This window comes from Carassius gibelio, chromosome A3 (assembly GCF_023724105.1).
Source record: "Carassius gibelio isolate Cgi1373 ecotype wild population from Czech Republic chromosome A3, carGib1.2-hapl.c, whole genome shotgun sequence".
Classification (NCBI taxonomy): Eukaryota; Metazoa; Chordata; class Actinopteri; order Cypriniformes; family Cyprinidae; genus Carassius; species Carassius gibelio.
Window position 1 is genome coordinate 117,651 of NC_068373.1, and position 15,299 is coordinate 132,949.

At 38.7% G+C, this 15,299-nt stretch overlaps 14 pseudogenes; all 14 read left to right on the forward strand.

Annotated features, from left to right (window-relative positions):
* The first annotated feature begins 34 nt into the window (after positions 1–34).
* On the forward strand, positions 35–153 carry LOC127961734 (uncharacterized; annotated as a pseudogene).
* Positions 154–526: 373 nt separating this feature from the next.
* LOC127964625 (uncharacterized) lies at positions 527–645 on the forward strand (annotated as a pseudogene).
* A 1,688-nt stretch (positions 646–2,333) lies between these two features.
* On the forward strand, positions 2,334–2,452 carry LOC127964629 (uncharacterized; annotated as a pseudogene).
* A 1,688-nt stretch (positions 2,453–4,140) lies between these two features.
* On the forward strand, positions 4,141–4,259 carry LOC127964635 (uncharacterized; annotated as a pseudogene).
* A 1,397-nt stretch (positions 4,260–5,656) lies between these two features.
* On the forward strand, positions 5,657–5,775 carry LOC127962568 (uncharacterized; annotated as a pseudogene).
* Positions 5,776–7,174: 1,399 nt separating this feature from the next.
* On the forward strand, positions 7,175–7,293 carry LOC127961740 (uncharacterized; annotated as a pseudogene).
* A 486-nt stretch (positions 7,294–7,779) lies between these two features.
* On the forward strand, positions 7,780–7,898 carry LOC127964640 (uncharacterized; annotated as a pseudogene).
* Positions 7,899–8,385: 487 nt separating this feature from the next.
* LOC127964646 (uncharacterized) lies at positions 8,386–8,504 on the forward strand (annotated as a pseudogene).
* A 1,853-nt stretch (positions 8,505–10,357) lies between these two features.
* LOC127961746 (uncharacterized) lies at positions 10,358–10,476 on the forward strand (annotated as a pseudogene).
* A 489-nt stretch (positions 10,477–10,965) lies between these two features.
* LOC127964268 (uncharacterized) lies at positions 10,966–11,084 on the forward strand (annotated as a pseudogene).
* Positions 11,085–11,455: 371 nt separating this feature from the next.
* Positions 11,456–11,574, forward strand: LOC127963389 (uncharacterized; annotated as a pseudogene).
* A 947-nt stretch (positions 11,575–12,521) lies between these two features.
* Positions 12,522–12,640, forward strand: LOC127963075 (uncharacterized; annotated as a pseudogene).
* A 369-nt stretch (positions 12,641–13,009) lies between these two features.
* Positions 13,010–13,128, forward strand: LOC127964652 (uncharacterized; annotated as a pseudogene).
* A 1,688-nt stretch (positions 13,129–14,816) lies between these two features.
* Positions 14,817–14,935, forward strand: LOC127964662 (uncharacterized; annotated as a pseudogene).
* The last annotated feature ends 364 nt before the right edge of the window (positions 14,936–15,299 follow it).

A 15,299-nucleotide genomic window follows, 5' to 3' on the forward strand; every position in this document is an offset into this window, starting at 1 on the left:
ATCTTTAAATAGCTCTCTCTTTGCAGCAGTCTTCGCTTATGGCCATACCACCCTGGCTATGCCAGATCATGTCTGAGCTCGAAAGCTAAGCAGGTTTGGGCCTGGTTAGTAATTGGATGGGAGACCCCCTGGTAATACCAGTTGCTTTAAGATTTTTGTAAATTTTTCACAAATTATATAATAATTTTGAAAAAAAAAAAGAGTCAATGCCCATTCTTTGAATCTTAGCAGTCATGGACCTGTGTAGTGTTTGGATGGGAGACCCCCTGGTAATACCAGGTGCTCTAATATTATTGGAAATTTATTACTAATTATATAATAATCTTAAAAAAAAAAAAAAAAAAAAAAAAAGAGTCAATGCCCGATCTCTTAATCTTAGCAGGTATTGGCCTGGTTAGTGCTTGGATGGGAGACCGCCTGGGAATACCAGGTGCTTTAAGCTTTAGGGTTTTCTTTCCTACTTATATAATGTACCGGCGATTAGATTGACTGATCTTTAAATAGCTCTCTCTTTGCAGCAGTCTTTGCTTATGGCCATACCACCCTGGCTATGCCAGATCATGTCTGAGCTCGGAAGCTAAGCAGGTTTGGGCCTGGTTAGTAATTGGATGGGAGACCCCCTGGTAATACCAGTTGCTTTAAGATTTTTGTAAATTTTTCACAAATTATATAATAATCTTGAAAAAAAAAGAGTGAATGCCCAATCTTTGAATCTTAGCAGTCATTGACCTGTGTAGTGTTTGGATGGGAGACCCCCTGGTAATACCAGGTGCTCTAATATTATTGGAAATTTATTACTAATTATATAATAATCGTAAAAAAAAAGAGCCAATGCCCGATCTCTTAATCTTAGCAGGTATTGGCCTGGTTAGTGCTTGGATGGGAGACCGCCTCGGAATACCAGGTGCTGTAAGCTTTTGGATTTTCATTCCTACTTATATAATGTATGGGCGATTTGATTGGCTGATCTTTAAATAGTCTTCTCTTTGCAGTATCCTTCGCTTGCGACCGTAACAACCTGGCTATGCCTGATCTCGTCTGCTCTCGGAAGCTAAGCAGGTTTGGTCCTGTATAATGTACCGGCGATTAGATTGGCTGATCTTTAAATAGCTCTCTCTTTGCAGCAGTCTTCGCTTATGGCCATTCCACCCTGGCTATGCCAGATCATGTCTGAGCTCGGAAACTAAGCAGGTTTCGGCCTGGTTAGTAATTGGATGGCAGACCCCCTGGTAATACCAGTTGCTTTAAGATTTTTGGAAATTTTTCACAAATTATATAATAATCTTGCAAGAAAAAAAGAAAGGAGTCAATGCCCCATATCTGAATCTTAGCAGGTATGGGCCTGGTTAGTAATTGGATGGGAGACACCCTGGTAATACCAGTTGCTTTAAGATTTTTGGAAATTTTTCACAAATTATATAATAATCTTAAAAAAAAAAAAAAAAAGTCAATGCCCGATCTCTGAATAATAGCAGGTTTTGCCTGGTTAGTACTTGGATGGAAGACGGCCGGGAAATACCAGTTGCTGTAATATTTTTGGCAATTTTTACTAATTACATAATAATCTTGCAAAAAAAAAAAAAAAAGAGTAAATGCCCAATCTTTGAATCTTAGGAGGTATGGACCTGTTTAGTGCTTGGATGGGAGACCGCCTCGGAATACCAGTTGCTGTAATATTTTTGGAAATTTGTACTAACTATATAATTATCTTGAAACAAAAAGAGTCAATGCCCAATCTTTGAATCTTAGCAGCTATGGACCTGTTTAGTGTTTGGATGGGAGACCGCCTCGGAAAACCAGGTGCTCTAATATTATTGGAAATTCATTACTAATTATATAATAATCTTTAAAAAAAAAAAAAAAAAAAAAAAAAGAGTCAATGCCCGATCTCTTAATCTTAGCAGGTTTGGGCCTGGTTAGTAATTGGATGGGAGACCCCCTGGTAATACCAGTTGCTCTAAGATTTTTGTAAATTTTTCACAAATTATATAATAATCTTGAAAAAAAAAAGAGTCAATGCCCATTCTTTGAATCTTAGCAGTCATGGACCTGTTTAGTGTCTGGATGGGAGACCGCCTCGGAATACCAGGTGCTCTAATATTATTGGAAATTTATTACTAATTATATAATAATCTTAAAAAAAAAAAAAAAAAAAAAAGAGTCAATGCCCGATCTCTTAATCTTAGCAGGTATTGGCCTGGTTAGTGCTTGGATGGGAGACCGCCTGGGAATACCAGGTGCTTTAAGCTTTAGGGTTTTCTTTCCTACTTATATAATGTACCGGCGATTAGATTGACTGATCTTTAAATAGCTCTCTCTTTGCAGCAGTCTTTGCTTATGGCCATACCACCCTGGCTATGCCAGATCATGTCTGAGCTCGGAAGCTAAGCAGGTTTGGGCCTGGTTAGTAATTGGATGGGAGACCCCCTGGTAATACCAGTTGCTTTAAGATTTTTGTAAATTTTTCACAAATTATATAATAATCTTGAAAAAAAAAGAGTGAATGCCCAATCTTTGAATCTTAGCAGTCATTGACCTGTGTAGTGTTTGGATGGGAGACCCCCTGGTAATACCAGGTGCTCTAATATTATTGGAAATTTATTACTAATTATATAATAATCTTAAAAAAAAAGAGCCAATGCCCGATCTCTTAATCTTAGCAGGTATTGGCCTGGTTAGTGCTTGGATGGGAGACCGCCTCGGAATACCAGGTGCTGTAAGCTTTTGGATTTTCATTCCTACTTATATAATGTATGGGCGATTTGATTGGCTGATCTTTAAATAGTCTTCTCTTTGCAGTATCCTTCGCTTGCGACCGTAACAACCTGGCTATGCCTGATCTCGTCTGCTCTCGGAAGCTAAGCAGGTTTGGTCCTGTATAATGTACCGGCGATTAGATTGGCTGATCTTTAAATAGCTCTCTCTTTGCAGCAGTCTTCGCTTATGGCCATTCCACCCTGGCTATGCCAGATCATGTCTGAGCTCGGAAACTAAGCAGGTTTCGGCCTGGTTAGTAATTGGATGGCAGACCCCCTGGTAATACCAGTTGCTTTAAGATTTTTGGAAATTTTTCACAAATTATATAATAATCTTGCAAGAAAAAAAGAAAGGAGTCAATGCCCCATATCTGAATCTTAGCAGGTATGGGCCTGGTTAGTAATTGGATGGGAGACACCCTGGTAATACCAGTTGCTTTAAGATTTTTGGAAATTTTTCACAAATTATATAATAATCTTGAAAAAAAAAAAAAGTCAATGCCTGATCTCTGAATAATAGCAGGTTTTGCCTGGTTAGTACTTGGATGGAAGACGGCCGGGAAATACCAGTTGCTGTAATATTTTTGGCAATTTTTACTAATTACATAATAATCTTGCAAAAAAAAAAAAAAAAGAGTAAATGCCCAATCTTTGAATCTTAGGAGGTATGGACCTGTTTAGTGCTTGGATGGGAGACCGCCTCGGAATACCAGTTGCTGTAATATTTTTGGAAATTTGTACTAACTATATAATTATCTTGAAACAAAAAGAGTCAATGCCCAATCTTTGAATCTTAGCAGCTATGGACCTGTTTAGTGTTTGGATGGGAGACCGCCTCGGAAAACCAGGTGCTCTAATATTATTGGAAATTCATTACTAATTATATAATAATCTTTAAAAAAAAAAAAAAAAAAAAAAAAAGAGTCAATGCCCGATCTCTTAATCTTAGCAGGTTTGGGCCTGGTTAGTAATTGGATGGGAGACCCCCTGGTAATACCAGTTGCTCTAAGATTTTTGTAAATTTTTCACAAATTATATAATAATCTTGAAAAAAAAAAGAGTCAATGCCCATTCTTTGAATCTTAGCAGTCATGGACCTGTTTAGTGTCTGGATGGGAGACCGCCTCGGAATACCAGGTGCTCTAATATTATTGGAAATTTATTACTAATTATATAATAATCTTAAAAAAAAAAAAAAAAAAAAAAAAAGAGTCAATGCCCGATCTCTTAATCTTAGCAGGTATTGGCCTGGTTAGTGCTTGGATGGGAGACCGCCTGGGAATACCAGGTGCTTTAAGCTTTAGGGTTTTCTTTCCTACTTATATAATGTACCGGCGATTAGATTGACTGATCTTTAAATAGCTCTCTCTTTGCAGCAGTCTTTGCTTATGGCCATACCACCCTGGCTATGCCAGATCATGTCTGAGCTCGGAAGCTAAGCAGGTTTGGGCCTGGTTAGTAATTGGATGGGAGACCCCCTGGTAATACCAGTTGCTTTAAGATTTTTGTAAATTTTTCACAAATTATATAATAATCTTGAAAAAAAAAGAGTGAATGCCCAATCTTTGAATCTTAGCAGTCATTGACCTGTGTAGTGTTTGGATGGGAGACCCCCTGGTAATACCAGGTGCTCTAATATTATTGGAAATTTATTACTAATTATATAATAATCGTAAAAAAAAAGAGCCAATGCCCGATCTCTTAATCTTAGCAGGTATTGGCCTGGTTAGTGCTTGGATGGGAGACCGCCTCGGAATACCAGGTGCTGTAAGCTTTTGGATTTTCATTCCTACTTATATAATGTATGGGCGATTTGATTGGCTGATCTTTAAATAGTCTTCTCTTTGCAGTATCCTTCGCTTGCGACCGTAACAACCTGGCTATGCCTGATCTCGTCTGCTCTCGGAAGCTAAGCAGGTTTGGTCCTGTATAATGTACCGGCGATTCGATTGGCTGATCTTTAAATAGCTCTCTCTTTGCAGCAGTCTTCGCTTATGGCCATTCCACCCTGGCTATGCCAGATCATGTCTGAGCTCGGAAACTAAGCAGGTTTCGGCCTGGTTAGTAATTGGATGGCAGACCCCCTGGTAATACCAGTTGCTTTAAGATTTTTGGAAATTTTTCACAAATTATATAATAATCTTGCAAGAAAAAAAGAAAGGAGTCAATGCCCCATATCTGAATCTTAGCAGGTATGGGCCTGGTTAGTAATTGGATGGGAGACACCCTGGTAATACCAGTTGCTTTAAGATTTTTGGAAATTTTTCACAAATTATATAATAATCTTGAAAAAAAAAAAAAAGTCAATGCCCGATCTCTGAATAATAGCAGGTTTTGCCTGGTTAGTACTTGGATGGAAGACGGCCGGGAAATACCAGTTGCTGTAATATTTTTGGCAATTTTTACTAATTACATAATAATCTTGCAACAAAAAAAAAAAAAAAAAAAAGAGTAAATGCCCAATCTTTGAATCTTAGGAGGTATGGACCTGTTTAGTGCTTGGATGGGAGACCGCCTCGGAATACCAGTTGCTGTAATATTTTTGGAAATTTGTACTAATTATATAATTATCTTGAAACAAAAAGAGTCAATGCCCAATCTTTGAATCTTAGCAGCTATGGACCTGTTTAGTGTTTGGATGGGAGACCGCCTCGGAAAACCAGGTGCTCTAATATTATTGGAAATTCATTACTAATTATATAATAATCTTTAAAAAAAAAAAAAAGAGTCAATGCCCGATCTCTTAATCTTAGCAGGTATTGGCCTGGTTAGTGCTTGGATGGGAGACCGCCTGGGAATACCAGGTGCTTTAAGCTTTAGGGTTTTCTTTCCTACTTATATAATGTACCGGCGATTAGACTGACTGATCTTTAAATAGCTCTCTCTTTGCAGCAGTCTTCGCTTATGGCCATACCACCCTGGCTATGCCAGATCATGTCTGAGCTCGGAAGCTAAGCACGTTTGGGCCTGGTTAGTAATTGGATGGGAGACCCCCTGGTAATACCAGTTGCTTTAAGATTTTTGTAAATTTTTCACAAATTATATAATAATCTTGAAAAAAAAAAGAGTGAATGCCCATTCTTTGAATCTTAGCAGTCATTGACCTGTGTAGTGTTTGGATGGGAGACCCCCTGGTAATACCAGGTGCTCTAATATTATTGGAAATGTATTACTAATTATATAATAATCTTAAAAAAAAAAGAGCCAATGCCCGATCTCTTAATCTTAGCAGGTATTGGCCTGGTTAGTGCTTGGATGGGAGACCGCCTGGGAATACCAGGTGCTGTAAGCTTTTGGATTTTCATTCCTACTTATATAATGTATGGGCGATTTGATTGGCTGATCTTTAAATAGTCTTCTCTTTGCAGTATCCTTCGCTTGCGACCGTAACAACCTGGCTATGCCTGATCTCGTCTGCTCTCGGAAGCTAAGCAGGTTTGGTCCTGTATAATGTACCGGCGATTAGATTGGCTGATCTTTAAATAGCTCTCTCTTTGCAGCAGTCTTCGCTTATGGCCATTCCACCCTGGCTATGCCAGATCATGTCTGAGCTCGGAAACTAAGCAGGTTTCGGCCTGGTTAGTAATTGGATGGCAGACCCCCTGGTAATACCAGTTGCTTTAAGATTTTTGGAAATTTTTCACAAATTATATAATAATCTTGCAAGAAAAAATGAAAGGAGTCAATGCCCCATATCTGAATCTTAGCAGGTATGGGCCTGGTTAGTAATTGGATGGGAGACACCCTGGTAATACCAGTTGCTTTAAGATTTTTGGAAATTTTTCACAAATTATATAATAATCTTGAAAAAAAAAAAAAGTCAATGCCCGATCTCTGAATAATAGCAGGTTTTGCCTGGTTAGTACTTGGATGGAAGACGGCCGGGAAATACCAGTTGCTGTAATATTTTTGGCAATTTTTACTAATTACATAATAATCTTGCAAAAAAAAAAAAAAAAAGAGTAAATGCCCAATCTTTGAATCTTAGGAGGTATGGACCTGTTTAGTGCTTGGATGGGAGACCGCCTCGGAATACCAGTTGCTGTAATATTTTTGGAAATTTGTACTAACTATATAATTATCTTGAAACAAAAAGAGTCAATGCCCAATCTTTGAATCTTAGCAGCTATGGACCTGTTTAGTGTTTGGATGGGAGACCGCCTCGGAAAACCAGGTGCTCTAATATTATTGGAAATTCATTACTAATTATATAATAATCTTTAAAAAAAAAAAAAAAAAAAAAGAGTCAATGCCCGATCTCTTAATCTTAGCAGGTATTGGCCTGGTTAGTGCTTGGATGGGAGACCGCCTGGGAATACCAGGTGCTTTAAGCTTTAGGGTTTTCTTTCCTACTTATATAATGTACCGGCGATTAGATTGGCTGATCTTTAAATAGCTCTCTCTTTGCAGCAGTCTTCGCTTATGGCCATACCACCCTGGCTATGCCAGATCATGTCTGAGCTCGAAAGCTAAGCAGGTTTGGGCCTGGTTAGTAATTGGATGGGAGACCCCCTGGTAATACCAGTTGCTTTAAGATTTTTGTAAATTTTTCACAAATTATATAATAATCTTGAAAAAAAAAAGAGTCAATGCCCATTCTTTGAATCTTAGCAGTCATGGACCTGTGTAGTGTTTGGATGGGAGACCCCCTGGTAATACCAGGTGCTCTAATATTATTGGAAATTTATTACTAATTATATAATAATCTTAAAAAAAGAGCCAATGCCCGATCTCTTAATCTTAGCAGGTATTGGCCTGGTTAGTGCTTGGATGGGAGACCGCCTCGGAATACCAGGTGCTGTAAGCTTTTGGGTTTTCATTCCTACTTATATAATGTATGGGCGATTTGATTGGCTGATCTTTAAATAGTCCTCTCTTTGCAGTATCCTTCGCTTGCGACCGTAACAACCTGGCTATGCCTGATCTCGTCTGCTCTCGGAAGCTAAGCAGGTTTGGTCCTGTATAATGTACCGGCGATTAGATTGGCTGATCTTTAAATAGCTCTCTCTTTGCAGCAGTCTTCGCTTATGGCCATACCACCCTGGCTATGCCAGATCATGTCTGAGCTCGGAAGCTAAGCAGGTTTGGGCCTGGTTAGTAATTGGATGGGAGACCCCCTGGTAATACCAGTTGCTTTAAGATTTTTGTAAATTTTTCACAAATTATATAATAATCTTGAAAAAAAAAAGAGTCAATGCCCATTCTTTGAATCTTAGCAGTCATGGACCTGTTTAGTGTCTGGATGGGAGACCGCCTCGGAATACCAGGTGCTCTAATATTATTGGAAATTTATTACTAATTATATAATAATCTTAAAAAAAAGAGCCAATGCCCGATCTCTTAATCTTAGCAGGTATTGGCCTGGTTAGTGCTTGGATGGGAGACCGCCTCGGAATACCAGGTGCTGTAAGCTTTTGGGTTTTCATTCCTACTTATATAATGTATGGGCGATTTGATTGGCTGATCTTTAAATAGTCCTCTCTTTGCAGTATCCTTCGCTTGCGACCGTAACAACCTGGCTATGCCTGATCTCGTCTGCTCTCGGAAGCTAAGCAGGTTTGGTCCTGTATAATGTACCGGCGATTAGATTGACTGATCTTTAAATAGCTCTCTCTTTGCAGCAGTCTTCGCTTATGGCCATACCACCCTGGCTATGCCAGATCATGTCTGAGCTCGGAAGCTAAGCAGGTTTGGGCCTGGTTAGTAATTGGATGGGAGACCCCCTGGTAATACCAGTTGCTTTAAGATTTTTGTAAATTTTTCACAAATTATATAATAATCTTGAAAAAAAAAGAGTCAATGCCCATTCTTTGAATCTTAGCAGTCATGGACCTGTGTAGTGTTTGGATGCTACACCCCCTGGTAATACCAGGTGCTCTAATATTATTGGAAATTTATTAATAATTATATAATAATCTTAAAAAAAAAGAGCCAATGCCCGATCTCTTAATCTTAGCAGGTATTGGCCTGGTTAGTGCTTGGATGGGAGACCGCCTCGGAATACCAGGTGCTGTAAGCTTTTGGATTTTCATTCCTACTTATATAATGTATGGACGATTTGATTGGCTGATCTTTAAATAGTCCTCTCTTTGCAGTATCCTTCGCTTGCGACCGTAACAACCTGGCTATGCCTGATCTCGTCTGCTCTCGGAAGCTAAGCAGGTTTGGTCCTGTATAATGTACCGGCGATTAGATTGGCTGATCTTTAAATAGCTCTCTCTCTGCAGCAGTCTTCGCTTATGGCCATTCCACCCTGGCTATGCCAGATCATGTCTGAGCTCGGAAGCTAAGCAGGTTTCGGCCTGGTTAGTAATTGGATGGGAGACCCCCTGGTAATACCAGTTGCTTTAAGATTTTTGTAAATTTTTCACAAATTATATAATAATCTTGAAAAAAAAAGAGTCAATGCCCATTCTTTGAATCTTAGCAGTCATGGACCTGTGTAGTGTTTGGATGGGAGACACCCTGGTAATACCAGGTGCTCTAATATTATTGGAAATTTATTACTAATTATATAATAATCTTAAAAAAAAAGAGCCAATGCCCGATCTCTTAATCTTAGCAGGTATTGGCCTGGTTAGTGCTTGGATGGGAGACCGCCTCGGAATACCAGGTGCTGTAAGCTTTTGGGTTTTCATTCCTACTTATATAATGTATGGGCGATTTGATTGGCTGATCTTTAAATAGTCCTCTCTTTGAAGTATCCTTCGCTTGCGACCGTAACAACCTGGCTATGCCTGATCTCGTCTGCTCTCGGAAGCTAAGCAGGTTTGGTCCTGTATAATGTACCGGCGATTAGATTGGCTGATCTTTAAATAGCTCTCTCTCTGCAGCAGTCTTCGCTTATGGCCATTCCACCCTGGCTATGCCAGATCATGTCTGAGCTCGGAAGCTAAGCAGGTTTCGGCCTGGTTAGTAATTGGATGGGAGACCCCCTGGTAATACCAGTTGCTTTAAGATTTTTGGAAATTTTTCACAAATTATATAATAATCTTGCAAGAAAAAAAGAAAGGAGTCAATGCCCCATATCTGAATCGTAGCAGGTATGGGCCTGGTTAGTAATTGGATGGGAGACACTGTGGTAATACCAGTTGCTTTAAGATTTTTGGAAATTTTTCACAAATTATATAATAATCTTGAAAAAAAAAAAAAAAAGTCAATGCCTGATCTCTGAATAATAGCAGGTTTTGCCTGGTTAGTACTTGGATGGAAGACGGCCGGGAAATACCAGTTGCTGTAATATTTTTGGCAATTTTTACTAATTACATAATAATCTTGCAAAAAAAACAAAAAAAAAAGAGTAAATGTTTGAATCTTAGGAGGTATGGACCTGTTTAGTGCTTGGATGGGAGACCGCCTCGGAAAACCAGGTGCTCTAATATTATTGGAAATTTATTACTAATTATATAATAATCTTAAAAAAAAAGAGTCAATGCCCGATCTCTTAATCTTAGCAGGTATTGGCCTGGTTAGTGCTTGGATGGGAGACCGCCTGGGAATACCAGGTGCTTTAAGCTTTAGGGTTTTCTTTCCTACTTATATAATGTACCGGCGATTAGATTGGCTGATCTTTAAATAGCTCTCTCTTTGCAGCAGTCTTCGCTTATGGCCATACCACCCTGGCTATGCCAGATCATGTCTGAGCTCGAAAGCTAAGCAGGTTTGGGCCTGGTTAGTAATTGGATGGGAGACCCCCTGGTAATACCAGTTGCTTTAAGATTTTTGTAAATTTTTCACAAATTATATAATAATTTTGAAAAAAAAAAAGAGTCAATGCCCATTCTTTGAATCTTAGCAGTCATGGACCTGTGTAGTGTTTGGATGGGAGACCCCCTGGTAATACCAGGTGCTCTAATATTATTGGAAATTTATTACTAATTATATAATAATCTTAAAAAAAAAGAGCCAATGCCCGATCTCTTAATCTTAGCAGGTATTGGCCTGGTTAGTGCTTGGATGGGAGACCGCCTGGGAATACCAGGTGCTGTAAGCTTTTGGGTTTTCATTCCTACTTATATAATGTATGGGCGATTTGATTGGCTGATCTTTAAATAGTCCTCTCTTTGCAGTATCCTTCGCTTGCGACCGTAACAACCTGGCTATGCCTGATCTCGTCTGCTCTCGGAAGCTAAGCAGGTTTGGTCCTGTATAATGTACCGGCGATTAGATTGGCTGATCTTTAAATAGCTCTCTCTTTGCAGCAGTCTTCGCTTATGGCCATACCACCCTGGCTATGCCAGATCATGTCTGAGCTCGGAAGCTAAGCAGGTTTGGGCCTGGTTAGTAATTGGATGGGAGACCCCCTGGTAATACCAGTTTTTTTAAGATTTTTGTAAATTTTTCACAAATTATATAATAATCTTGAAAAAAAAAAAGAGTCAATGCCCATTCTTTGAATCTTAGCAGTCATGGACCTGTTTAGTGTCTGGATGGGAGACCACCTCGGAATACCAGGTGCTCTAATATTATTGGAAATTTTTTTACTAATTATATAATAATCTTAAAAAAAAAAAAAAAAAAAAAAGAGTCAATGCCCGATCTCTTAATCTTAGCAGGTATTGGCCTGGTTAGTGCTTGGATGGGAGACCGCCTGGGAATACCAGGTGCTTTAAGCTTTAGGGTTTTCTTTCCTACTTATATAATGTACCGGCGATTAGATTGACTGATCTTTAAATAGCTCTCTCTTTGCAGCAGTCTTCGCTTATGGCCATACCACCCTGGCTATGCCAGATCATGTCTGAGCTCGGAAACTAAGCAGGTTTCGGCCTGGTTAGTAATTGGATGGGAGACCCCCTGGTAATACCAGTTGCTTTAAGATTTTTGGAAATTTTTCACAAATTATATAATAATCTTGCAAGAAAAAAAGAAAGGAGTCAATGCCCCATATCTGAATCTTAGCAGGTATGGGCCTGGTTAGTAATTGGATGGGAGACCCCCTGGTAATACCAGTTGCTTTAAGATTTTTGGAAATTTTTCACAAATTATATAATAATCTTGCAAGAAAAAAAGAAAGGAGTCAATGCCCCATATCTGAATCTTAGCAGGTATGGGCCTGGTTAGTAATTGGATGGGAGACACTGTGGTAATACCAGTTGCTTTAAGATTTTTGGAAATTTTTCACAAATTATATAATAATCTTGAAAAAAAAAAAAAAAAGTCAATGCCCGATCTCTGAATAATAGCAGGTTTTGCCTGGTTAGTACTTGGATGGAAGACGGCCGGGAAATACCAGTTGCTGTAATATTTTTGGCAATTTTTACTAATTACATAATAATCTTGCAAAAAAAAAAAAAAAAAAAAGAGTAAATGCCCAATCTTTGAATCTTAGGAGGTATGGACCTGTTTAGTGCTTGGATGGGAGACCGCCTCGGAATACCATTTGCTGTAATATTTTTGGAAATTTGTACTAATTATATAATTATCTTGAAACAAGAAGAGTCAATGCCCAATCTTTGAATCTTAGCAGCTATGGACCTGTTTAGTGTTTGGATGGGAGACCGCCTCGGAAAACCAGGTGCTCTAATATTATTGGAAATTTATTACTAATTATATAATAATCTTTAAAAAAAAAAAAAAAAAAAAGAAAAAAAGAGTCAATGCCCGATCTCTTAATCTTAGCAGGTATTGGCCTGGTTAGTGCTTGGATGGGAGACCGCCTGGGAATACCAGGTGCTTTAAGCTTTAGGGTTTTCTTTCCTACTTATATAATGTACCGGCGATTAGATTGACTGATCTTTAAATAGCTCTCTCTTTGCAGCAGTCTTCGCTTATGGCCATACCACCCTCGCTATGCCAGATCATGTCTGAGCTCGGAAGCTAAGCAGGTTTGGGCCTGGTTAGTAATTGGATGGGAGACCCCCTGGTAATACCAGTTGCTCTAAGATTTTTGTAAATTTTTCACAAATTATATAATAATCTTGAAAAAAAAAAGAGTCAATGCCCATTCTTTGAATCTTAGCAGTCATGGACCTGTTTAGTGTCTGGATGGGAGACCGCCTCGGAATACCAGGTGCTCTAATATTATTGGAAATTTATTACTAATTATAAAATAATCTTAAAAAAAAAAAAAAAAAAAAAAGAGTCAATGCCCGATCTCTTAATCTTAGCAGGTATTGGCCTGGTTAGTGCTTGGATGGGAGACCGCCTGGGAATACCAGGTGCTTTAAGCTTTAGGGTTTTCTTTCCTACTTATATAATGTACCGGCGATTAGATTGACTGATCTTTAAATAGCTCTCTCTTTGCAGCAGTCTTTGCTTATGGCCATACCACCCTGGCTATGCCAGATCATGTCTGAGCTCGGAAGCTAAGCAGGTTTGGGCCTGGTTAGTAATTGGATGGGAGACCCCCTGGTAATACCAGTTGCTTTAAGATTTTTGTAAATTTTTCACAAATTATATAATAATCTTGAAAAAAAAAGAGTGAATGCCCAATCTTTGAATCTTAGCAGTCATTGACCTGTGTAGTGTTTGGATGGGAGACCCCCTGGTAATACCAGGTGCTCTAATATTATTGGAAATTTATTACTAATTATATAATAATCTTAAAAAAAAAGAGCCAATGCCCGATCTCTTAATCTTAGCAGGTATTGGCCTGGTTAGTGCTTGGATGGGAGACCGCCTCGGAATACCAGGTGCTGTAAGCTTTTGGATTTTCATTCCTACTTATATAATGTATGGGCGATTTGATTGGCTGATCTTTAAATAGTCTTCTCTTTGCAGTATCCTTCGCTTGCGACCGTAACAACCTGGCTATGCCTGATCTCGTCTGCTCTCGGAAGCTAAGCAGGTTTGGTCCTGTATAATGTACCGGCGATTAGATTGGCTGATCTTTAAATAGCTCTCTCTTTGCAGCAGTCTTCGCTTATGGCCATTCCACCCTGGCTATGCCAGATCATGTCTGAGCTCGGAAACTAAGCAGGTTTCGGCCTGGTTAGTAATTGGATGGCAGACCCCCTGGTAATACCAGTTGCTTTAAGATTTTTGGAAATTTTTCACAAATTATATAATAATCTTGCAAGAAAAAAAGAAAGGAGTCAATGCCCCATATCTGAATCTTAGCAGGTATGGGCCTGGTTAGTAATTGGATGGGAGACACCCTGGTAATACCAGTTGCTTTAAGATTTTTGGAAATTTTTCACAAATTATATAATAATCTTAAAAAAAAAAAAAAAAAGTCAATGCCCGATCTCTGAATAATAGCAGGTTTTGCCTGGTTAGTACTTGGATGGAAGACGGCCGGGAAATACCAGTTGCTGTAATATTTTTGGCAATTTTTACTAATTACATAATAATCTTGCAAAAAAAAAAAAAAAAGAGTAAATGCCCAATCTTTGAATCTTAGGAGGTATGGACCTGTTTAGTGCTTGGATGGGAGACCGCCTCGGAATACCAGTTGCTGTAATATTTTTGGAAATTTGTACTAACTATATAATTATCTTGAAACAAAAAGAGTCAATGCCCAATCTTTGAATCTTAGCAGCTATGGACCTGTTTAGTGTTTGGATGGGAGACCGCCTCGGAAAACCAGGTGCTCTAATATTATTGGAAATTCATTACTAATTATATAATAATCTTTAAAAAAAAAAAAAAAAAAAAAAAAAGAGTCAATGCCCGATCTCTTAATCTTAGCAGGTTTGGGCCTGGTTAGTAATTGGATGGGAGACCCCCTGGTAATACCAGTTGCTCTAAGATTTTTGTAAATTTTTCACAAATTATATAATAATCTTGAAACAAAAAAGAGTCAATGCCCATTCTTTGAATCTTAGCAGTCATGGACCTGTTTAGTGTCTGGATGGGAGACCGCCTCGGAATACCAGGTGCTCTAATATTATTGGAAATTTATTACTAATTATATAATAATCTTAAAAAAAAAAAAAAAAAAAAAAGAGTCAATGCCCGATCTCTTAATCTTAGCAGGTATTGGCCTGGTTAGTGCTTGGATGGGAGACCGCCTGGGAATACCAGGTGCTTTAAGCTTTAGGGTTTTCTTTCCTACTTATATAATGTACCGGCGATTAGATTGACTGATCTTTAAATAGCTCTCTCTTTGCAGCAGTCTTTGCTTATGGCCATACCACCCTGGCTATGCCAGATCATGTCTGAGCTCGGAAGCTAAGCAGGTTTGGGCCTGGTTAGTAATTGGATGGGAGACCCCCTGGTAATACCAGTTGCTTTAAGATTTTTGTAAATTTTTCACAAATTATATAATAATCTTGAAAAAAAAAGAGTGAATGCCCAATCTTTGAATCTTAGCAGTCATTGACCTGTGTAGTGTTTGGATGGGAGACACCCTGGTAATACCAGGTGCTCTAATATTATTGGAAATTTATTACTAATTATATAATAATCTTAAAAAAAAAGAGCCAATGCCCGATCTCTTAATCTTAGCAGGTATTGGCCTGGTTAGTGCTTGGATGGGAGACCGCCTCGGAATACCAGGTGCTGTAAGCTTTTGGATTTTCATTCCTACTTATATAATGTATGGGCGATTTGATTGGCTGATCTTTAAATAGTCTTCTCTTTGCAGTATCCTTCGCTTGCGAC